This window comes from Myotis yumanensis, unplaced genomic scaffold (assembly GCF_028538775.1).
Source record: "Myotis yumanensis isolate MYYU_CA2020_CCGP unplaced genomic scaffold, mMyoYum1.0.hap1 SCAF_3, whole genome shotgun sequence".
Classification (NCBI taxonomy): domain Eukaryota; kingdom Metazoa; phylum Chordata; class Mammalia; order Chiroptera; family Vespertilionidae; genus Myotis; species Myotis yumanensis.
This window is the reverse complement of record NW_027223754.1, coordinates 140,684,221-140,709,980: the sequence shown is the minus strand read 5'-3', so window position 1 is coordinate 140,709,980 and position 25,760 is coordinate 140,684,221. Positions and strand designations below refer to the sequence as shown.

Here is a 25,760-nt window from a genome sequence, read left to right as displayed (position 1 = left end):
GCCTCTTTAGTTAAGTTTATTCCTAGGTATCTTAATTTTTTTGGTGTGATGGTAAATGGAATTGCTTTTTAGTCTCTCTTTCTGTAAGTTCACTATTGGTGTATAGAAATGCCATAGATTTCTTGGCGTTAATTTTGTATCCTGCTACATTGCCGAATTCATTTATCAAGTCTAATAGTTTTTTGATGGAGTCTTTAGGGTTTTTTTTATATACAATATCATGTCACCTGCGAATAAGGACAGTTTTACTTCTTCCTTTCCAATTTGTATGCCTTTTATTTCTTCTTCTTGTCTAATTTCAATGGCTAATACTTCCAGTACTATGTCAAATAGGAGTGGTGAGAGTGGGCATCCCTGTCTTATTCCTGTTCTTAAGGGAAATGGTGTTAGTTTTTGCCCATTGAGTATGATGTTGGCTGTGGGTTGTAATACTTTTTTAAATGTTCATTTTCTACAATCTTCAGGGTTAACAGATTTATGTGGCAGTAAAGGAGTAGAAAAAATAATGTAATAAAAAGCCATCTATCATGGAAAAAAACTCTTCTTTTGAGAGATCATTTTGGAAAATCTGAGACAGAGTGATGTAAACAATATCTATAACACTAAATTTATTATAAAAATTATTAATTTTTATTTTTTAATCCTCATTGCAGGATATGTTTTTATTGCTTTTAGGGTGAAAATCATCACTGTGAAAGAGAAACATCGATCAGTTGCCTCTCATATGCGTTCTGACCGAGGATTGAACCTGAAACCTAGGTATGTGCTTTGACTGAGAATCAAATCCGCAACCTTTTGGTGTATAGGATGACACTTCAAACAACTGAGTCACCCGGCCAGGGCTATGAATTTTAATTTTTATAGAATCAGACCAGAATCAAAAGTCAAGACAGAAGAGTTTGAGGTCATCAAAGTCAGGGCACTGCCTCAGATGCCCACCCCATCAGACAGCTGGGGAATTGATTCCTTTCTTTAGTCTCTGCTGAAGGAAATTCAGTGATTTATATAGGAATCGGATGCTCAATCCAACCATGAAATTCTTACTTACATATAAACAAAGCAAAACATCTCTTTATAATTTAGCTATGGAAAGTAAATTTATAACAGTAATGTATATAATTATACATATGTTATTCCTTAAAACTATTAAGTTTAGAAGAGTCTCCAGAGACATATTCTGTTGCATGTGATGTGTGGACCTTGTATGGATCCTGATTCAACTAACCAGGGCTGAAAGGATATTTTTGAAATAACTGGGAAAATTAAACATGAACTAGAATGTAGACAGTATGAAGAAGATTGTATTAGTTTTATTGGGTGTAATAATAGAATAGTGATTATGCTTTTTGTTTTTAAATTCCTTATCTGTTAGAGATAAATACTGACATATTTCAGATATAGTGCCTTAAATTTGCTTTAAAATACCTAAGAAAAATTTGGAAGAAGGTGGATGAAACAAGAACAGGAGGTAGCTGATGGTTGTTGAAGCTGGGCAAAAACATTTGAGATCTTTCATAATAAAAAGGTAGATAAAAAATAAAGCACCCATGTCAGAATGTTTACATTCATGGGAGTATTATCTTCAAAGTAGTCATTTTGGAAGGTCCTAAGTTTAGAAATGCTCACTTGTCTGAATTCAAATAATGGACGCAGAGATAGAAGTATGGCGAAAACAATACTTTTAATATGTTCTCGAGAGTGGGTGTCCGGTTGTACAGGCACACATGGAGTAGGGATCACAGCCTACCTATCTAGTCCCTCCTCCACTTCCTCATTGGCTAAGTACTATAGGGTCATCTGTTTCCTCATCCATCACCTAGGTCTTATTGAGGCAGGTATCTGGGGGGGGAGGGGGGGCGGTTTCCACCATGATCCTGGCTCACCTTCACAGTTCTTTGTTCTAATATCTTCTTCCCTCCTCCCTACATTCTTTTTGCCCTGGAGAAATTTAGTAACCATTTCCATTAAAAGTTGACTATGCTGAAGATGGATCACAGAGGCACACTTCCTACACCAAGTTAATTGTATATTTACTAGAGGCCTGGTGCACGAAATTTGTGTGTGTGTGTGGGGGAGGGGGGCGTGTCCCTCAGCCCAACCTGCACCCTCTCACAATCCGAGACCCCTTGGGGGTTGTCCTAAACCAGCAGTCAGACATTCCTCTCATAATCCGGGACCACTGGCTCCTAACTGCTCGCCTGCCTGCCTAATTGCCCCTAACCACTTGCCTGCCTGTCTGATCTCCCTAAACATTCTGCCTGCCTGCCTGCCTGCCTGATCGCCCCTAACCGCTCATCTGCTTGCCTGATTGCCCCTGACTGCTCACCTGCCTGCCTGATTGCCCCTAACCGCCTCTGCCGTGGCCCCCGCCACCAAGGCTTTGTCCAAAAGGATGTCCAGAATGATGTCTGGAAGGTTGTTTGGCTGTCCAGTCTAATTAGCATATTACACTTTTATTATTAAAGATTCCAAAAGTAACATCGCTAACAAAAAGCTCTGAAACACTTCTTTTAAAAGTGTAGTCATAACAGTGGAATCTCAGCATGCAGGCCTATGATTCATGTCAGAGTTTGGATTTTTGAGGGGAGCAAGGTAGAGCAGGGAGTACTTTGTCAGAGAAAAATTTTAAGTCAGAACATGGAAAAGTAATAGCTCAAACATGGAGGAAATCATTGCTAACACCCAGTTCAATGAATCAAGCTCTGGATTCAAGATCTATGAGTTGAGAATAGGGTAGAGATTGAGATAAAGTTAAAAAATACTGCTGAACTCAAACAGACTGAGTCATCTGGCATTACTAGATGATAATGAGCACCAGTAGGGTATCTATTGCTCTGTCAGGTGTGCTGGAGGGTGGGTAGGGGGTAAGTGGAGGAGAAGCATGGAAAAACCAGGCACCCTACTGTTCAGCTGCACCTCACTGTGGAGTCCAGATTATATCACCCAATTAGGTCATCTGCTTTTCATTTTGCCTATGTTTACAAATCAGATACGCCAGGAAGAGATGAAGCTTTGCCACTGTGGACAACATTCAAAGGAATGTCACAGGTTGTGAAGACCATTCCAAAGTAAGTATAAGACCGGCCAATAGAATCCTTGAAATAAACATATAGCTTCCTTTCTTAAAGAGGATAAGACCTGTTTATATAATACTAGAGGCCTGGTGCACGAAATTCATGCAGGGATAGTGTCCCTAGGCCTGGTCGACAATCAGGGCCGATCAGGTTCCCTGTCTCCCTGCCTCCCTGTCTCCTCCTTCCCTCGCTCCCTCAGTGCCCCACAGCCACTGGTCACCCGCTATGTTCCATGCCACCCCCTGGTGGTCAGTGCACATCATAGCGAGTGATCAAACTCCTGTTCTCCTGGTCAAACTCCCAAGGGGACACTGCATATTAGCCTTTTATACAGGCAGCCCTTGGGTTATGTTGGACTCGACGTACGTCGTTTTGTGGTTATGCTGCCATCTTCTATTTACAGTATTTATAAAAAAAAGATTCCGTCATTTCGACGTATGTACATATGTACTTTATGTTTTTTATTATTTATTTACCACAGTAAAGGTCAGGAATTGTTTCTTTCTTTTAAATTTTTTTTTACTGTTTCACTTTATTACTGCTGTGTATGTGCTCCATGTGAGTGATGCAGATGATTGTAGTACAGTAAATGAAGTAAAGAAACCAAAGCTATTTGTCTCATAGGTGCTTATGTAGGTGGGTTCAGACTTACGGCAAAAATCGCGTTACATCGCACGATAGGAACATATCTCCAATGTAACCTGAGGACCTACTATATATATAGATTAAAAATTCAGCCATATTACTTTGTAGTTATAGTCATAAGTGTAATTGATTTCCAATTTAAGGGTGATAAGATTGAATAGCATAACTAAATTCTAATAATTCACAAGAAAGGGAAGGGTGTGTATTTGTGTGTATGTCTGAGAGAGAGAGAGAGAGAGAGAGAGGAGAGAGAGAAGAGAGAGAGAGAGAGAAAGAGAGAGAGAGAGAGATGAGCTTATATCTCTCTGAGCAGCAGGGCAGTTCTATCCCTTACTCCTATGTAATATAATCTATCTTGGTTCTTATAACAATAGACTGTCTTCGAGTCATGTGAGAAGCAGCATTGACTCTTCTAAAAGGTTGCATTTTCATCTATTAAATGTCATTCATCTTTCCGTGTACAATAACAAGAGAGCACCTACCTGACCACTGGGAATGAAGAGAATAAATGTAGTCACTTCCTTTCCTTCCCTAGGGGCTCCTGGCCACCTTGCCAGACAAAGACAAGAAACACAAATAGCCGATAAACACAAATCTTATGCTGTTACACAGGCCCACTCACACACAACCCGATGAACAAAACCCCTTATGACTACAGTCCAGACAGAAATCATTGCAAAGGTGCCCTTGATCCTTCAAGTTCCGCTCTGCTGTCACCTACATGAACTGGAGATCTCTCTGCGAGTGACACTGCCATGGGGACAGGAAGGAGGAAAGCATTGGCAAATGTTTCTTTGTAGTTCTTCCAGTCTTGCTGTACATCTGACATCTGACACAATGAATGCATTATCAAACCATTAGTCCCATCAAATGCGTGCTGACTGGATCTCTGTCAGTCAGTGCACTATAGAACCAGAGAGAAGCAGTTGTGTGTTAATGGATTTGCTTTAGGCATTTCACAACCTATTGGTCCTAATTAGACTGGAAAAGGGTTGCTATAGACAAGCTGGAAATTTAAATAATGCATTTCGACTCATATATTCTTCCTAAACATGTCAGCAAGGAGAGAGAGAGAGAGAGAGAGAGAGAAGAGGAGGGATGGAGGAGAGATGGAGGGAGGGAGGGAAAAAGAGGGGGAGGGAAAGAGAGTAGGAGCTTGAGAGAGGTGTCTTAAAATAATGCTGGATTTCGCTTTTTTCAAAAAGTAGGGCCAAAACCCAATGCGTTTTTATTGATGATGTCACTTAACAAATCTTAAAATGGTATTCTGGGTATAGCACACCTAAGAAGCTTATACTATGTATCACCTAAACAATGTGGTTGCAGTGAGATCACTAGAAGCACACAGCTAAATTGTGGGAAAGCACAGATTCTCCAAACAAGGGGCAGGAATAGGAACTGAAACCAGCATGGGTTCTGGTGATGTTAAGCCCAGAGAGATAAGAGCAGAGGGGTCATTTATTATACAAGCTTTAATGAGCTCTCGCAGCAGTAACAGTGGAGTCCTTTGAAGTACCCAGGACTCTCAGAAGACATTTGGAGAGACACACAGATATTTGCAATAATCAATAGGAACAGCGGCAAAAGCATTAATTAAAGCCGCTTCAGTTCCTTGCGATCCAGTGAAGTTGAGATGCAGATGATTGTAGTACAGTAAATGGAGTAAAGAAACCAAAGCTATTTGTCTCGTATGCAGGCCAATTTTCCATGCACAATCAAATTTTACTTCTTAAATTCCCCAACAGCTGCTCTAAACCCACTGAGGATACGGAAGTCATTATACAATATTAGTAAGAAAATTAGAGTGGTAGCAAATCACAAGTTTCTTTCTGAGCAACACAGTAGGAGGTCAGTTAATATTAAATATCTGCAGCCTGTGTGCACACACATTCCTAGGAGAGTCTAAGCAAAATATAGCCTTCAGGGAGACACACTTAGTAGCTTTGCATAACAATAACCGAGATGCAGATACCAGCTAATGAATTCTGCTGCTGAAGAAGGGCCCCAAGGCTCAGAAGAAAGCCCTGTAGGAAAACAGGAATAAGCTCCTTGTTTATAAAGTAAACAGTCTCCCTCATTCATTTATTCATTCAACATATATTTATCGAGGGCCTTCTTCCTATCACTTTGGATAGGCCGTGGAGATATCATAGAGAGAAAATACTGACACTGTCCCTGACCTCATGGAGTTTAAAACTAGAGGAAGATCGTTTTTAATGAAACATTTACATAAATCAATGTAGAATAGTTACAAACTGTGAAATTGATTAGAAGTAAAGGTACCTGGTGCTTTAAAAGCACATAATTGAAGAAACTGACCTTGACCAGAGAGGGTGATCAGAGAATATGACGGGTGATTAGGAATTCTAGGAGTGGAGGAAATGAATAGAACACTTATTAGAAAGGAAAGTAGGTGCAAAGGGCCTGTGGCCTGAAGGAGCACAGTGCTCTACGACTGTTTGGAGGGCAGAAAGCATGGAGCAAGATGTTAAGTGAAATGGAGACGCATAGGCATACACCAGAACATGCAGGCCAAAAGAATTTTTTATCCTATTAAACAATGGGAAACCATTGACATCTAGGCAGAAAGGTGTGCTAAGCCTTTTGAAGCAGTCACTCTGGATAAAGTGTAAAGAAAGATTGGAAGAAGTCAAAAGATTTTTGTAGCCCGTGATCCAGGAAACACAATGGCAGTTTAGACAAGGATGGCGATGAGGTAATGAATTCATGAAGAGATACTTAGGAAGTAAAATACACAGGAATTAAAGTAAATGAGAGGGAGGTATTGAAGATAGCTTCCATAATAGGATGAACAAAGCATAATTTCCTTGAATAGGAAAAACTGAAAAAATAACTGATATATTACAAATTCACTTTTAGGCATACATTGAGTTTGGGGTAACTGAGGCATACAAGTGGAGATTTTTGAGTCCGGTTGGATATTTGAGTCTGGATCTAAGACAAGAAATATGTAAGTTTGTGTGTCATTGATATAAAGCTGGTAATTGAAGCTGTGGGTGTGCATGGAATCATCAATATAAGGAGTAGAAGTGAAAAGAGATGGCTAAAACTAAGCCTGGAGGAACTATAATATTTAAGACAGTGGATCTCAAAGTGTAGTCTCCACACCAGCAGTATCAGAATTGCCCTTGAAAATCTACTGGAAATGCATAAACTGTGGGTGCGAGTCAACAACATGGCCAACATCAAGTCTACAGATGTTTGTGATGCACGCTTAAGTTTAAGAACTGCTGATAATGAAAGATTATTGAGACTGAGCTGCTTGCTGATGGTAAAAGTAAAACCAAGAGAGTCATTTGGGTCATTAGGGAAAGAGAAGAAAATAGTTCAATGAGAAGGTAGAGGTCAACAGAGTCAAATATAGTTGGGAGATCAAGTGAAGATCACTTTTGACTTTAGAGAAAGCTGTTTCAGACAAGAATTGTGATGAAAATATACTGGAGAATACTGAGGGAGTGAGCAGGAGAGGAAAAAGGGATAAGTATAGACAACTGTTTTGTGAAGTTCGAATAGGCTCTGAATCTGAAGGAGAAAGTATCTTAAGATGCTAGGGTCATGAGCATGTTTTAATGCTCAGTGAAAAGATTGGATTGAGAGAGAATACAGGGGAGATAGATGTAGTAAATCAGCAGTGAGGGCCCTTGGGAAGGCAACAGGGTATGAGTTCCAAAACCCAGATGGAAACACTGTATTTAGGTCAACTCTCTTGTAGCTGAAGGTATGAATAGAGAACCCTGTCTCATACTTTTCTCCCCCTTGGTAACTATGCTCAACCCACATGGACCTGTTTTTGTTGTTCCTTGCACATCAATACACTTGTCCTCTGGAGGATCCTGGTTTTTGCTTTTAAGTTGACTCGAGTCATAATTTAAATGCCATCTTCTCAGAGCACCATATCTTATGTTGCTACCCTCTATTATCATTTCTAATCACAGAGCTTACATTGGTTTGCATCTTTGGGAGTTCCCTGGTTGTAATTTGAAACTCTCCCCCACTCCACCTCTCCTACACAGAGGGCAAGGAGAGACTGAAGAGAAAGGCAGCCCACTCCGGGTTGGTAGGTGGCAGTTATAATAAGCAAAGGAAAACTTAATCTGAGACTTGTCTTGGGTGGCCATGAAATGAGTATATGTCAACACCCACCTGCCAAAAACTGGGTTCAGTCATGTTTCCAGTCCAGATAGCCGCAGTGTGGCTATGGTGGGCATAAAGTACATTCCAAGTTCAGGGGAAGAGAGTGAGGAGCCTCTGCTAACCTGGGTCCAGCTCACTGTTCTCCCAGTGATCACGTCCTCTTCATGATCTCCTCCAACAGCTGAATCCACTATCCCATCTCTTATTCCTCACAGTACTGTTCCTTCTCTAAAACTATCTTAGGCAGTTGTTCACCAGTAGGTAACTCTATGTAACAGAGGACATTGTCCTATTCACAGCTATAGGCCTGGTTTTCAGGATACTACCTGGAGTGTAGCAGACATTCTATAAACATTTGTTGAAGGAAAGAATTAAAGAATGGGTGTTTTGAAGTTTTCTCTCCTCTAGCTTACTTTATTGTAAGACTGCAATATATAGTGCATATAATATACAAAATATGTTAATAGACTGTTTCTGTTATTGGTAAGGTTTCTGGTCAACAGTAGGCTATTAGTAAAGTTTTGGGGGAGTCAGAAGTTATACATGGATTTTCAGCTGTGCAGGGGTTGGCACCATTAACCCCTGCATTGTTCAAGGGTCAACTATAGTTTGTAAGGTGGGAGAATGAGTAAAACATAGAATCCAGCAGGAATCCCAGGTAGTATTGAGAGTTAATATGAGGGTGAGATGGTTGGGAACATGAGGGTTGGCATTTTTCCAGGTGGTGCACCACAAATTCAAAGGAGCAGGAGACTCTAGAGCACTAGCAAAAATGTTACTGGATGCCATCAAGTTCAAACCTGACAAGGGTAAAATCTCAGCAGGAATTGTTCAACAAGAAGTGTGAAAAGTTGGGAAGAGGTCATCAGAGAGCAGGATGGCTGAATTAGAGATGTTGTCAGTGAGGGATGTGCTGTTGAGATGGAGGTGGGAGAAGTCATTAGAAATGAAGGTCAGGGAATTGAGCTTTTCACTCCCAAAATGTTTTCAGGGCCTAAAATGTCTTACGAACCAACCAGATATTTCAAATTATAATATAAAATACTTAACTAAAACTAAGAACAGATAAAAATTATCTTCTAAATCTTAAACCATGAGTGTAATGTGTTGCTGTAAGAGTAGCATGCCATTTTTGTGTGGGCTATAGGGTTGTATCTCTGAATTATGAATGATAAAGTGAAACCTCATTACCTGGTTTCACTCATTAAGAATTAGTGATAATTTGGTTACTGGCTTGCCTGATAGTTTGCTTCATTAGTGAAGGAGCTGTAGAGTAAGAAGAAATGGATTTGTATATTGATTCTGTCAGTTTTCTCGGTGTGCATGGCCTTGGGCTAGCCTCTTAACTCAACTGAGCCTCTGTTTTTGCATCTGTGATAAGGAGGGAAAATTAAATGTCTCACAGCATTATTGTGAGGTTTAAATTAGAACATGTAGGTGAAAGTGTCTGTCAATAAATTTCCATACAAATAGAAGACCTTATAAGCTACAAAAAAAGATGTTTATTAAAGAAATAAACATAATGAGACTTCAATCAAATGCTTATTACAATCTTTAAAGTATCTTAGAAGAATCATTTACAAATAATACATAAAATTACAATCATTCTTAATTATAAAATTAAAGTGGACCAAAAAATAACTACCCTGTTTGCCAACTATATCTGAAATTAACGAAAACATATGTGTGAAAAATAGTTTATAATCCTGACTTTTCCTGATGTCAAAGAGGCTTCCTTCTCTGAATATAAATTTCTTTTTAATTTTAAAATATAGCAATTCTAGCACCATGACTGTGTGTGTGTGTGTGTGTGTGTGTGTGTGTGTGTGTGTGTTTAGCATACCTGTAACTTCTATAACATTTTTCTCTTCAGATCAAAGTTGATGCCTGTAATTATTATTCTTTTCTGGACTGGTTTAATTATGGAAGCATCAATTTCATATCTCAATAGGTAGACCAATCAATACAACTTGCCTAATAAAATCTACAACCTGACTGGATATTTCAAATCTTAATATAAAATACTTCACTAAAAAAGAAGAACACAGCCTTATAATATAAAATATACATAAACTTTTATTATAAATTTATAGTGTTTTTTTTTACAGGGGGATAGAAATTGACCCAAACCTTGTGTTTGGTATTGTGAGTGGAAAGAGACAAAGAAAAGAGGCCATTTATTTATTTATTTATTTAAAGTGAGGATAACTCCCTCATTTTTACAATATATCCAGTGATCTTAAAATAGTTCCGAATCTTCTATTTACTGACTTGACCACATCTATATTTCCACCCCCAAACCTTTTTTAGTTGGTAGCTCATTGGGGTATAATTGTGAGCAGACTAATTACTCCTATGTATGTGCCTGCTCTCCAGAGTGTGTTGTCTAGGCACTGTCAAATGAAGATGCCCTTGAAAGTTCTATGAATATTTGTTTTGATTACTTACATCTAGGTTGTCTTAAACTATTAAGATATGGAAGCAATGTTTTTTTCCACATCAACTCACTAAAGTCGGAGCTCATCTATCCATCAAGTGAAAATGAAACTTAATTGGCAGATGCTAAGAAAGGTCAACAAAAAGTCACCGATACGATTTCCCGTGCCATGGATGGTTTCTGAATTAAACTTGCCAGGATGCCAGCGAGTATGAACCCATTTTCAGTAAACATTCTGTTATTTTGAAATCCTTGGTAAGGAAATTCTTAATGAATGTTTTTTCCTTCACTTGCTATGGAAAGCATCGCTGGGGAACAATACAAACCATTGTGCCATAGGTAGGAGTCAGGGAAGTAGAATACGTAAATGTTGTACTAAGGGAAAAGCAGGTCAAGCACAATAACATTTGTAACAATGATGCCTTTCCCCCCTCAAATTGGATAGAAAGTAGGAAATATAATAAGGTGAAGTAGGTTAGTTTCCTTTTAATGCTGTCTCATGATTGAAAAAAGCAATAATTTGAATACTTTTCACGGTTTTCCATCTTATTTTGGAAGATCCTAGAAGACAGAGCCCGGGTATACAGCTTATAGAGAAGCCATTCTACCCCCACTCCTTCCCAGGGAAAAGTCAGAACTGACAGCACATCACAGGTGCGTACATAGTTGCATGTCCACTTCCGAAGGGCACTGGCATGGAGATCTGTTGTATCGGTGGCAGTTGGGTACTACTGACGAGGCAATGAACAGAAATGGACACGTCAGGAACTCACCAGTCAAGTGAGTTGGTGTCGGGGCAGGACAAGGGCCAATAAACAGAAATCCCAAATAATATTAGATATTCCACAGTCCTTGTCACCATGCCTGTCCCATACTTTTGATTTTCAGCCACATGGAACTTCTTTCACTTACTAATGGTTTATCTGGAAGCAGAGAAAGTGGGGAAGGGGGCATGGGAATAATGGCTGTCCCTGAGCTGTTTCCAAAGGCAGTGCCTTTTCAGACCATAAAGAAGGTTGAAGAGTGGCCCACATTACCCGATGGGCAGATCCTAACTACAGATGTGATTCAGAGGGGCCATTCATCCTTTCACCCTCTCTCGTTCCAGTTTTTTCTACATGCAGTTCCTTTTCCTTCTCTTTGCTTTTCTCTTGGATAACTCTAACTCAGACTCTGGGCCTCCGGTTAGAAATACTTCCAATAGGAGGCCTTCCTCCATCTTCTCCAGTCTGGGCTAGGTACTTCTTTCCTATGTGTCCATTGCCTCATTCTACAGCTCAGCACTCATCACACCATGTTGACTGGATCCCTCACTAATCACATGTTCTCTAAGGAAAGAAGTTATGTCTGGTATTCCCAGTGTCTGATGTCCCGGTGGGAACACAATAGGCATGTAGTAAATATTTGTTAAATGAATGAATGAAATGCTACTCTATATATACCATCTGAGGTCAATTTGGAATAGAGCCTGGTTCTAATTTTGAATCACATCTATGTAAATAAAACATCACAGCTACAGTGGTAGGGGAAAGTACATGTGTTTTGTTTTGATATATCCATCGATTAGGAGGCCTCAAAATGGGACTTTACAGATTGATCCCAGTTGACTGATTAAAAATATCTATGTAAAGATTTGGCTATCCTATATAATAAGAGGCTAATATGCAAATTGTCCCCTCAACCAGGAGTTCAACCGGGAATTCGATGAGGGGGCGGGGCCAGCTGGCCAACCACTTGTGCCCCTCCTCCTGGCTGGCCCCACCCCATCGGCCCCAAGACTGCACCTGTGAGGACATGTGTGGGAACTCATGGGGCTGGGGACACATGCATCTTCAGTCTCATTGCTCCCCATCCTCAAGGTGCTGCTCTCATCTCATGGTCCAAGTGGCCTCTCCATCATCGCATTCACATTCCCAGTGTGAAGGGGAAGAAGGGAAGGCAAGGGCAAGCTGCTCCCTTTTAAGAGCATGGCCCCCAAATGACACACATTACTTTTGCTCACTTCCCATTGCCCAGAATTTGTTCACGTGGCCAAATCTAGCTATTCAAAGAAGCTGGAAAATGCATTCTGTGCATTGATCTGTCCAGTTTAAAACTGGAAATGCTAAGACCATGAGAAGGCGGAAGGAATATGGGGGAGAGGGCATCTAGCCTACCTGTCTGTTCTTATTTCTGTGTTGTATTCTGAGCGAATAACCTGACTTTTCCAATCTGGCTCCTTTCCCATTCCCCTCCAATTTTAAATCTCGTCCCAATTAAAAAATATATATATTTTTTATTGATTTTAGAGAAGAAAGGAGAGGGAGAGAGAGATAGAAACATCAATGATGAGAGAGAATCATTGATTGGCTGCCTCCTGCATGTCCCTTACTGGGGATCAAGCCCACAACCCAGGCATGTGCCCTGGCCAGGAATTGAACCTGTGACCCTTCAGTCCGCAGGCTGATGCTCTGTCCATTGAGCCAAACCAGCTAGGGCCACTTCCCAATTTGAATCCAGGTTCTAGTTTAACAGAATCTTTACTAATTCCCAAAGGCAAGACTCCTTCCTGCTTTTGCCAAAGTTCCTTTCTTTGCCGGGAGTGCACTTCCTTTTTCCTTTCCACCTGGAAGAAATGCCTAAACTCTTTACAAGAGTTCATATGTTGTTTCTTCTGATATCTATTTCCCTAAATGTCATATGTATTTCAGTGATTTTCAATCAGTATGCCGCAAGAGGCACACCAGTGTGCCACAAGAATTTTAAAAACATGCAATAGCTGACTAGTCAGGGGCACTGACTTCTTTTCTTTTAGGTTGTCAAGTAAAAAAAATGATAACAGCCAACACAATAGCCATTTGGTGTGAATGAATCAAAATTATACCTATATTTTTTGTCAGGTTGGCAAAAAAGGTAATATATTTTTTGGTGTGCCATGAGATGAAAAAGGTTGAAAATCACTGATGTATGTTATTATCCCTTGCTAACATATGCACTGCCTGAGAACAGTATTTTTTCATCTTTGTATATGTAGCACACATCACTTAGTAAAATCTCAACCGGTGTTTGTTGAGTGAATAAATGATGGGATGCTTTTGCTCCGAGTATTAAGCTGGATTTTACTGCCTGTGAAAGGTCCACTGGACCTTAAGAAAACAAAAGGAAGGAGGCAGGGACTGATGGATTAAGGTTCTCTGGTTGACAAAAGAATTTAGTCTCAAAAACGGCCTGATAAAATATACTATGGAGCTCACAAAATCAAAAGGAATGCTCACAAAACAAGCAGGCTGAGGATGAGAAGGAAGCACAGGAGGTCTTGGAGAGCCCTGATAAGGGACACCCCACTCCCAGGGTCTTCAGGCCCATGGGTCTCCATTTAGTTTTCAGACACCCAGGCAAGAGGATGACTAGCCTAGCTTAAATCAAAGACCACCTTGTGGATAGGACGGTGTAGAATATTGTCAGTAATAGTTCCAACAAGGTAGCATGGAATGAGTAAGAGGGAGGTCCTCCCCAAAAGGTATACTTCACCTCACTATATAAATAGTGGATGGCTGTCACAAAGGTTTCTGGTAACCACCAGGGATCCTTGGAGATGCTGCTCACCCTCTGCTATAGAGGCAGCGAATGAGTCTTGAAACTGCTCCCTGGTTATGGCTGGGGGCCCGAGGCAGCAGAGGCTCTTCCCTTGTATAGTCTGTCATAGGAGACTTAGCTCACAGCGTTGGCAGACTCTATCCCTGTGAGCATTGCTAGAATTAGAAAGGAAGAATAAAGACATAGAAACATCTCTGATGACATTTCAAGGAGAGAAGAGAAAAGCAGACTTTTTTTTATCCTTACCTGAGGATATGTCTTTTATTGATTTTTGGAGAGAGGAAGGGAGGGAGGGAGCCCCAAATGGGGGTTGAACCTGCAACCTTTTTGGTGTATGGAACGATGCTCCAACCAATTGAGCCACCCAGACAGGGCTGTTGTTTGTTTTTTAGTTTCTCTTCCAGGATTGAATTCTGTATCATTGATTCATCTTGTTACATGGTGATTTTCTCCCACAAAGGAAATGGTGACCTTATTGACTTTGTTTTTGTTACTTTGTTGTTACTCTTATTATCTATATACTAGAGGCCCGGTGCATGAAAATTCATGCACTCAGGGGCAGGGGGTGGGGGGCATCCCTCAGCTTGGCCTGCGCCCTCTCGCAATCCGGGCGCCCTCAGGGGATTTCTGACTGATGGCTTAGCAGGCCTAAGCCACAGTCTGGCCTCCCTCTGTGGGAGGCTACTGGCAGGCCGATCTGGGGATGGCGCTGGCTGGCAAGCAGCTGGCCCCACCCCCCATCACTCCGCTGGTGCTGCTGGTTGCCGCCAGCCCCTGATCACCATCCCCTCCTTCTGCCTGCTGGCACATGCCTTGGCTGGCCTGGCGCCACCTGCTCACTGGCCCCACCCCCCACCAACAGGTCATTCTGCCATTTGGTCAATTTGCATACTACGCTTTTATTATATAGGATAATAACAGCCTAAGCGACTGTTATGACCGAACAACTGGAATGACCAGAACGAATGGTTGACCAGCCTCTATGACATACACTGACCACCAGGGGGCAGACACTCAATGCAGGAGCTGCCCCTGGTGGTCAGTGCACTCCCACAGCCAATCTCCCGTGGCCCCGCCCCCTGGGCCCCGATCAGGGGCGGGGTGGCAGGCCAACCTCCCATGGTCCCTCCCCTCAGCTGGCCGGCCCCCCATAGGCCCTGATCGAGGGGCCAGCTGGCCAACCTCCCGTGGTCCCTCCCTCCAGCCAGCCAGCCCCTCGATAGGCCTGGATTGCCAGCCAGGCTGAGGGACCCCACCTGTGCACGAATTCATGCACCAGGCCTCTAGTTTTTTCATAAGCCCAATGCAGAGAGATTTATTTATTTATATTTACCAAAGATAAAAGAGGGAAAATATAACCTCATCAAAATTTCAGGAAATATGTATCATTAAGTATCTTGAGCATAAAAGTGGTGTCAGGGTTAAGACAGAGATGGGATATAAGTAGGAATTCAGAAAAAAGCATGAGAGACTAAACTGAAATTAGCCTTGGGAGAGAACACTCTCTGACAAAGCCGTTTCTAGAATTCCTCAGACAATGACAGAAGACTGGTTGTAGAGCTTTGGAAAGGACCACATTATCTTGAGGGAAAGAGAGAGCAAACTCATAGGAAGTTGTACCAGGTGTAACAAACATGGCAGATGGACTAGACAGAGAACAGTTGGATACACTGAAAAATTACATAAACTCTAGTACATTGAATCAGTCAGGGTTCAGTGCAAGGAATGAAAACATCCATGCTTTTAATTAGGGAGGAATCCAATCCATAAAATTTTATGCTTATAAATTATTAGCAAGAAGAGAAAAGTGGATTCTAAGATGGGCCTCCAGGGATGACTTCATAATTTTCTTTGGGGAGCTACCACCTCTAACACTGTAAATGATGCTATGAGTTCAAGAACGCACCACATAACTGTGATCCCAAGATGAGTTATTTAGAATAGAGTAGGTCTGTAATGAAGCTGCAGCTGAGATGACTTCCCATCACACAGGAATCTGCAGAATGGGCCCACAGTGTGATCCAAAGATCAGAAAGCCAGAAGCCAACACAGCCACTTCTCAGTAGCTGGACAGGTAGTGAGCAGATGCAGAAAGCAGCTTTCCTTTCCTGCACTGCCTGCCAGCAGAGAAACACAAAAAGGGATCCTTTCACCTTTCTTTGTCTCCCAGATTTCACAGGTGCATTCAATTGGCAAACTTAACTTGCATCAAGAAACTTAGATTCAGGCAGTCTAAATATTGACTTTTAGGCTATCTAGCCTCTCCAACAAGAAAGAAAAGATGGAGCTTGGGAAAGCTAAAGCTAACCTCCAACATCCAGCATATGTGTAGTGTTTATTTATGTGTGCATATTATGTATATGCGTTTGTGTCATGTAGATAGAGCATGTGTTTATATATTTGTACTGTGTAAAGCATAATGGTGCTTTACGTATTTCTACTGTTTGTGTGCTTGTGTGTGTGTGTGTGTGTGTGTGTGTGTGTGTGTAACCTGTAACAAATGATAGAGTAGTCTTAAAGCTCTTAGGAAAATGACACCTATAGGAAGAAAATATATATTTATAGCAGCTCTACTTGGATGGAGGGAAATGCACTCAAATCTGCCCTTCTGTGTGGCTTTATCATGAATGCATTTATACATAAAACATATGCTAATATTTAAGAAAAGCTTCCAAAAGTCAATAACCTCCTCCTTCAATGGTTCTTTGACTCATTTATTTATAGATTGTCTTTCCCTCTTTCTTACTTTCGCCTTACATCACAGGAATTGTGGCCTAATATAAAGCACTCGATCTTTACAAGAGATCAGCTTGCCCTTTAGTTAGTCCTCTCCTTTATGCAGCTATATAAAGCGAATACAGCCACAGTGAGCTAATTTTTACCTAATTTCCTTCTCCTAGGGAACAAGACCAGCGAATGTAGTTTGACCTCAATAAAACAAAATGGATTTGTATTAATGGCATACTAGAGAAAGTCCATTAATGTCATTTCAGATGATAAAAAAATTGTTGAGATTTTCAGATCATATTCAGATTTTTAATATAAAACAACCTTAATTTTCTCATCACTGGAGCAAAATTAAAGTGTGGTTCTTTTCTCATTTCTCTGGCTGGAAAACCAGTGCGAAGGTTTGAGTTAACCATCCTCCTGAGCTGCATATACTCTAACGCTAGTGAAGCTTTTAAGATGCTAGGGCAGCTCATCCGAGAATCAGGCTCATTGGAGGCTACTCTTGAGCTGTGCTTTTTGAGCCTAGGGAAGCAGTTCATTGGAGAAGGACGCCTCATGCTTGAAGAGTAAAGATTCCCAGATGGCTCAGATAAAAACAAATAAACAGCCCGAAATTCTAGTAAAGTTTTATAAAATGAGGCAATAAAAGGAGTAAGGAGGAATGCTTTGTGGTTCCTGTAAACTGGGGGGATTTTAAGGGGCTTTTCCTATTCAATGGGAGATAAAGGCCATGTTTAACTCCCCTTCTCCCGCCTAAGGGAATGTTTCCAGCAGCCTCTACTCCCTGTAGCCCAGGAATGGGCATAGGCAGATGCAAAGCAGAAGGCTGTCAGCACTAGACAGAGAAAGCCATTCCAGGTTAATAACTAATTCATGCAAACATTTTCCATAGCACATAGGTTAGAGAAAATATACTTAGGGATAAAACATGGATAAATCATTGTAAGCAGGTTCGTAAATGGAGATTGAAGGTGATCTCTTTGATGCAAAGAAATGACATCCCAGAACAGGGCAATGTGGGACTAGGAATGTGGGGCACTTTGGCAGAAACTGGCTAGCTAGCTTTAAAAAAATCTCTGCCACAGTATTTTGCTTTCTAATTTTTCTAACTCTCTTGGATGTGACCGAGTTCCAATCAGTGGCACGTGAGAAGAAGGGATGCATGCCATTTGGGGCCTGGCCCACACTCCTCTCATCAGAACCTGCAGATCCCAGTCAATTTTGCTCATTAGCTGGTCTGCATCTAGAGAACCCAGGAAGGGCTCTGAGATTAGTCACTATATAGAGCCTGCAGGGCCATCCACTGAAAGGAGCCTGTTCCTTCAGTGATTGTGTGGGGCTGACCACTTTCCCTCTCATTCCGTCTGCATGGATTGTGAACTGAGCAAGAAAGACACCCTTGCTGCTTTAAGCAACTGATATCTGTGGGTTGTTCATTGCAGCAATCAGCCTACTCCAACTAATACTAAATCCCAGAAGAGGAACATGGAATATGTAAGAAGTATACAGACTAGAATGGAGTGGAGACTTACCCAATAAAGACTTTCTAGCAGAAATTCTTTAATAATATTCATAATTACTAACAGACAATGTGGTCAAATTTATTCTAAAGTTTTCATTTGTATTTTTTTTAAGTTTGCTTATTCTCACTTGACCTTTTGCATTCCCTAAAGTGTTCCAAGTTAAAGACCCTCTTTGGCTTTTATTAAATGATCAAATCATTTCACAAGAAGTGGAAATCCCCTGAAGTGAGGTTCTGATGCCTCGAGTAGATAATAGCATTTGGATATACAGTGCATTACAATGCAAGCTATGATGCTATCAAAATCATTTGTTCATGCATTCATTCATTCATTCATTCACTTAATCAACAAACAAAAAGTGACCAACACATGTACCAGGCATATAGTGGGTGGGTAGGAGAGAAGGAATTTCTGCTTCTGTCCATAGGTAATGGCCCCACTACTTCACCCCGCATTGTTAGGACTACATTTCAGTGCAGCAACTTGAATGGTTGCTTCTGGGTCAGTTACTATAACTTTGCTCACTTTACTCTAAGACACCCATGTCTTAGACACTTAGTGGTTTCACAAAAAAACAAAGAACCTAAATCCTTAAAGACAAAATTTCAGTGCCAAAGTAAAGTTTGGTAACCCCAGTATTCATCTTAATTTTTGCCTTTTCACATTTTATTAGTCCCTCTAGAATCTAGATTATTGTGCCTACTTGAGTAAAACAGCTCAGCTCAATTACCTGTGCCTTCTAGGTCTGGGGTACACAAAGAGGATGTCTATTGGTCCTGAGTAAGAAGGCAAGCCAGAGGAAAAGATCTTCCATGCACAGTTTGTAAATATTTTCCTTCAAGCCCAAATGTTGGAGCAGCAATTGTGCTGCAGACATTTTTGAATGGGACTTTGAGCTTTTGTTGCTCAAAAGGAAGAATGAGTCATTTTCATACAAATGACCAAGCAAAATAACAGGGACCTTGATATACACAAAATCAATTTTTATATTAGTCCACCCTCCAACAAAATTGCATCGCTTTTCTAATTTAAAGCCAATATTAATTAGGTTTCCCTTTCACTTCTGCTAGTGCTCTCCTCCAAGGTCTTTCCTAGGAAGGAAGGAGTAGAGTCCTTAACCAGTTGCAGGATAGGGTGCATGTAGGATACAGGGTGAGAAAGTTTGCAGCATGCCTGCAGTCTTTGAGGTGGAAGGAAGCAAGGACTGTTGGGGAAACTGGAGGAAGGGACATACGGTGGATCACAGAGAGCTGGAGAGAGAAGCATGGGGGCCCTGGAGAGGCAGGACCTTACGAGATCATCCACTACAAAAGGGTGGGGGCACAGGGCTTCCTTCCCCAATAATAATGAAACGCCTTTTACATAATCAAGAAGAAATTTGAGGGGGGAGGGTCCATTCAAAATGATATAATTTGTTTTGGTTTATTTTCCCAGTTCAAGCCACTACTTGTTAGAAAAGTAATTATAGTATTTCCTGTCATCACATACAGGGACACACACTCAATTACCCAAATAGGAGCTACGTGAGACATAAAAATAGGGTCAATTTTACTCTCCACAGGAGCAAGAGTCTTCTCTTTTCAGGAACAACAGGGTCTGAATTGAAGATTGAAGACACAGTTTGTACACACTGAAGCTTCCCCGAAAGCAGAGAGAAATTAGTCTATTCTAAAAGTATGGAGTGCTTACGTGAAGGACCTTTGAGGTCTTTTCATTATCATCTTGGGTAAGAACATCCCGCTTGTAGGAGATTGAGTGTTGTGTCTAAGTAAACATACTGAAGATAGTCATATTATAGTCCCAGTGGACTGAAAGCAGCAGCTTCCATTAAATTATGTAAAAGGTATTAGAGAAGCTTACTGTTGATGATGATCTATACAGACCGATTAAATTTTGTTGATACATTTGCAATAAAGAGATTTTTGGGGAATTTTTTAAAATATATTTTATTGATTTTTTACAGAGAGGAAGGGAGAGAGATAGAGAGTTAGAAACATCGATGAGAGAGAAACATCGATCAGCTGCCTCCTGTACACTCCCTACTGGAGATGTGCCCGCAACCCAGGTACATGCCCTTGACCAGAATCGAACCCGGGACCTTTCAGTCCTCAGGCTGACGCTCTATCCACTGAGCCAAACCGGTTACGGCGGGAATTTTTTATAAGAGTTTATTTGAGCCAAAGAGATCGACTTTATATAGAGTAAAGAGATCGACTAATGAATTACTTCTTGGTATTGCACGTAATAAGAAAGGGCTTTTACCAGTTGCCCAAATGTCTGGACTGAAAATGTAACCATGGATCGCAAGGTCAGGATTGGCATGATTTCTACTCAGAAGAGAGAGTGGAGGGTTTCATTTCTGTGAGAGTTTCTGACTTAGAAAAGGGTCCTTGCCTGATATCAGGGTCAGCAACCTGGCTAAGTCAATGTCTTCAATCTAATGCCTAATGTGAAAGAAGGCAGGTGGCGATGTTCTAATGCTCAGGAATGCAACCGAAACGAGATTGGCCAGGAAGCAAAGGGAAGAGGTGACACTACAAGGGACAGGCTGGAGTTGTATGTATGACCAAGAAATGATTGGTGTTTCTTTGCTTATTTCTTTGAGCATTGATTTATGTGTGGTGCATAGTTTTTTCTCTTTCTCTTATTCTTTAAACAAATTTATATTTCCTGTTTCTATTCCTAGAATGACGTTATCACATATGAAAATAAGGACTTGTATTTCTCATGCAAGTGACTTTTCCAGACTCCTATTACTCCACCTAAAGTAGAAATTTGATATTTGTGCTGTTTGAGAAGAAGGATATATTCCATGTCATCTTTAGATAGGCTCTTAGTCTCTTGCCAGACTTCATCCCATGGGACTTCTAACTGCATTCAATAATCCAGATCTCTCTCTCTCTGGTAATTATAAGGGGCTGTTAGAGAAAAATGCTGGTTCCTGTCTTATAAATGAAAAAAAAAAATCTTAGAGGTCATCTCATCCTGCCTCCAATTTTAAAAATTTGAGGAAAATAAGGTTTTAGTATATACTTCCCAATGAAAAGACTTTAAAACTGAAGCCAGAAAACTTGTTTGTGATCCATCCATCCATTCATTCACCAGCCACTGTCTGCGTGGCCTTTCGTCTGCACGGTGCTTGGCAGTGAAGATGTTAAGGGAAGACACTAATAATCTCCGTTTTCAAAAAGCCCAAAACTAAGGAATGAGAAAGACAAATTAGTCTGTGTGATCTTAGACAAATTATGTAAGCAGTGACTGTTTCCTTAACTTTCGATGGGAAATAACAAGAATAAAAACAATAATAATCTCTTGAGGTCAGATTTGGGTAGATGGAAAAACAAACAATGTGGACAGAAGGTCCTTTGCAAGTCCCCTGTGTTTCTGAAACAGGGGATGGAGCTGAAGAACAGACCTGGGTAGGGTTGGTAAGGCAGAGCTGGTGGCCTCTCGCCCTCCTTTCTGTGTTAAGTAGAGGAAAGTTTGCCCATGCATTTCGAGTCTGTCTTCTCTTACCTCTGGTCTCTGGCTAAAGCTAGGGTTTCTCCAGCTCTATTCTTTAGAAGTTTATTTTGGGGAAAGACCACTAGTTTTGATATAAAAAGAGTGAAGCTAAGTTGAATCCTGATGGCATTTATTAACTGTTTGAATTTGGGCAAGACTTGATATTTCCTAAACTGTTTCCCCATCAGTAGAATGTGGTGTTAGAGCACCTGTGTGCTTTCACTAGAAGAAAGAGATATGTAAATTATTTCTTTCTCTTACCCTTGCCACGGTTAATCTTTTATTTATCTGAAGTTAGCTGAATGCTGTGATTTGAAAGAAGACCTAAAATGTCTTTTGATATTTCTCAAAATTCCACCAGGTATGGAGTATAAAATGATACAAACATTGGAAAATGCTTTTCTTTTTTAATAATATTTTTATTGATTTGAGAGACAGGGAGAGTAACATTGATGTGGATGTGAGAGAGAAACATCTGTTGATTGCCTACTAGCAGGAGCCAAAGAGAAGTTGTAGCTAAAGAACAGTTCATCTGCCATTTATGGTATTTAATTAAAGCTAAATTTTCACCGGCTTTAAATCTTGCCGAATTTCTGTCAGGCCTTGAGTTAGCTTCTATAAGTGTAGTGTGTGGTTTTCTTATGATCTAGAGTAAGTCTAAATCTGGCTTATGTGTACCTCTAGATTTTCTCCTTAATAGATAAGCTTATTAATAACTTCAACCCTTAAAAGAAAAATCAAAGTAAATATAAGGGTTTAGTGATTCCTGGGAATATATAATAGAGAAACCTGGGGATATTTTATTTTTGATGCAAGAGATTTGTCACTTGAAATTTGATTTTAAGAAGATACATCATTTCTCTGTGAGAATATAATTTAAAAGGCCCTTACCTTACAGGATAAAGTTGGAGTGAGCTATATATGATACACAGTAGGGCTTACTGAGGATTATTCATCGATAAGATATATTTTTAAATATGCTTCTTTTTCCAAGTTGTGAGATGATGCCTACTGAGTCTAATGACTTGATTAAATCCACTCAGAAGATTTGGGGCCAATTAGGGTGAATCTTGTCAGACAGCATGCTCTAAAACAAAACAGTGCAGGCCGGCTGGCATGGCTCAGTGGTTGAGCATCAACCTATGAACCAGGAGGTCATAGTTCAATTCCCAGGTAGGGCACATGCCCAGGGTGTGGGCTCAGCCTCCAGTGTGGGGGTGCACAGGAGGCAGCTGACCAATGATTCTCTCTCATCATTGATATTTCTAACTCTCTCTCCCTCTCTGAAATAAATAAAAATATATTTTAAAAAAACACAAAATAGTGCAAATTCTATTATTAAGTAAGAATAATACTAAATTCTTTGTGCTTTAGTAGGAAGGACTTTCTTTAAAAGGAAATTTGGATGTATATAAAATATTTCTGAAAAGATACATTCAAGTTTATTAATATTAATTGTTTCTGAAGACTGGTACAGAGACTTGGGCTGAGTAGGAAATTTACATGTTGCATTCTATCTACATCTCTGTTTGCTGTTTGAAAACAATTTAAACCATGTGAGTATATTACTTTTTAATACATAAAAAATGTTCAAATAAAATCTAGGACATGCAAGAAAAGATATAATAAGGGTATAACTTTGGTGAATTTGGCTTAAAGTTGTAAAGGGAGAACAGAAGAATGAGTAAGTGGCTGGACATCTTCATGCTAACATTTAGAAGAAAGAATCTGACTATTGCAAGAGAAATCAAGACAGGGATTGTTCAGTTATGATATTATATTTTAAAAGGCTTTTTATACAAATCATGGTTTAATTCTATAACTGAGTCATTTGGTGTCTGCTGGTGATTCATAGCTTACTGGATACTTTGGTTAAAATGTCAACATTGCTTAGAATGAAAATGCAGAGGTATCAAAAAAAGAAATGCAATATTTTGGAGAAATCAGCAGACCATTACTCTGTGACCAAGCTCTGTTAATTGAGTATGATCTCATATTTTTTTGCAGAATCAATCTCAGTAAATGAGAGTGTGATTAATATCAGGCATTTGAAAGTGAATGTTCTGTATTTCTGTTCATGACTCTATAACCACAGATTTCTAAAATTAACATGCAACGCAATGGAAAAAATTTAAAGACACATATGGAGTAGCAACTTTATTAAATGGGGTTTCCTGTTTGTTTTCTTTCACCAGGTTCCAGAGAATCCGTTGATTTTGGAAATCTACAACTAATTTTGAGAAAAGCAACAAAAGGTTCTGAAAATTCGGCTGTGTTCTCTTTTGCTTTTCAATTCCCCACTGGAACTCAACTGTAAATTGTATGGTTCATAAAACAGGATGAAATTCAACGGGTTCTCTCAGCCATCCTGGGGTAGACTCTGTGGGGAAGGCCCTGGACATGGAGAGAAGATTATTTTAGTAAATCACTGACCTTAGCAAATTTTCCCTGAATGCTTTTGTGCTTCATTTCCTTACCTGTTCCTTTCTATTTTCAAGAGCATTTGTGAAATTAATGAGATGATAGATTATCCAAAAAATGTTTTACGTTCTTGGGAAAAAAGTGGCCCTGGCTGGGTTGCTCAGTTGGTTGGAGTGTCATCTGGTACACCCAAGGGTGGCAGGTTCGATTCCCAGTTAGAGCACATATGCAGGTTGTGGGTTCAATCCCTGGTATGGGAGGCAACCAATCAATGTTTATCTCTCACATGGATCTCCCCTCTCTCTCCCCCCTTCCTCTCTCTAAATTAATGAAAGCATGTCCTCGGGTGAGGATTTAAAAAAAGGTATGCTCTGTGATGTGAGTAGAATGGTAACCCCCCAAAAGGAACCTGTGAACGAGACCTTATTTACAAAAAGAGTTTTTTGCAGATGTAATTAAGTTAAGGATCTTGAGTTGAGATCAACCTGGATTCTCCTATGCATCCTAAATTCAATGACAATTGTTCTTTAAAAGACAGAAGAGGAGAGGACGTAGAGAAGCCATGGAGATGGAGGCAGAGGCGAGTATGCAACCAACAAGCCAAGAACACTGGGAGCCACAGAGGTCGGGAGAGTCCAGGGAGGATTCTCCCTTAGAGCGTTCAGACAGAGTGCGGCTCTGCTGACCCCTTGATGTGAGACTTCTGGCCTCCAGAACTGTGAGAGAAGGAAATATCTTATTTTAAGCTGACCAATTTGTGGTAATTTGTATGGCAGACATGAGAAACTAATACCCTCTGATTCGGAGTTATCATTATTATCTGATCTACAATAATATGGTCAGTCCTGTGAGAATTATTTGAAAAATTATAAAAGTGCTGCTATAAAGGTGGCATGCAGGTTCTCAAGTGAGGGTGATCTTTCCCTCCAAAGAGACATTTGGCAACGTCTAGAGACATTTTTGCTGTCACAGGTCAGAGTCAGGTACTACTGCTATACACTGGGTAGAGCCAGGGATGCTGTTCAACACTCCACAATGCCCAGGACAGCCCTGTCCCCAAACAAAGAATCATCCAGCCTACAGTGGCAGTAGTGCTGAGGCTGAGAAATCCTAAAGAACGAGAGTAAAATCCTAGCATTGTGAGAGTAAAACCTCAGCTGTGCTGTGAATTTGTGAGCAGGACCCTGTGCCCCAGGCAGTAAGCCTCTTGGAGCTGCAGTTTCCTGTAAGACACACAGTGCTACTTGCCAGAGCATTTTAAGTTCCAATGAAAATGTCAAAGAATTTTGTACTTTAAGAGTTCTTTAATAGTAATGAAGAGGTCTTTCTTCTTCTTATTATCCCTATATTTCTTTAGTGCAGACAAAAACAAACCTTTGATTTTTAATTAATATAGTGAGGAAGTCCACAATGAATGGATTCACTGAGCCACTGGGAATCACTTTTTTATGTTTATGGTTATTATCTCAAAGAGAATAGTTCTCAGAAATTTCATGACCATTACTGTTTAATGATGTTTCTCAGTGGCAAGGATCCTCTGGAAATACTCATAACGTTTCTCTGGGGAGCTTATAGTTTATGTCAGATGAAAAACAAAACCAAGCCAAATCGAGGGTTGAACGCAATTTTAATGTGTATAAAAAAGCAGACATAGCACTATAAGTGCTTTTTGCTATCTTTTTTTCTAATTATCAT

The 25,760-nt window shown here is 40.3% G+C and overlaps 1 long non-coding RNA gene across 1 annotated transcript; it reads left to right on the top strand.

The window, feature by feature from the left end:
• Positions 1-664: 664 nt before the first annotated feature.
• Positions 665-24,011, top strand: LOC139005353 (uncharacterized). The gene is made up of 3 exons (XR_011470672.1): positions 665-759; positions 2,990-3,068; positions 23,840-24,011. It is a non-coding gene; the product is annotated as an uncharacterized lncRNA (long non-coding RNA).
• Positions 24,012-25,760: the final 1,749 nt, after the last annotated feature.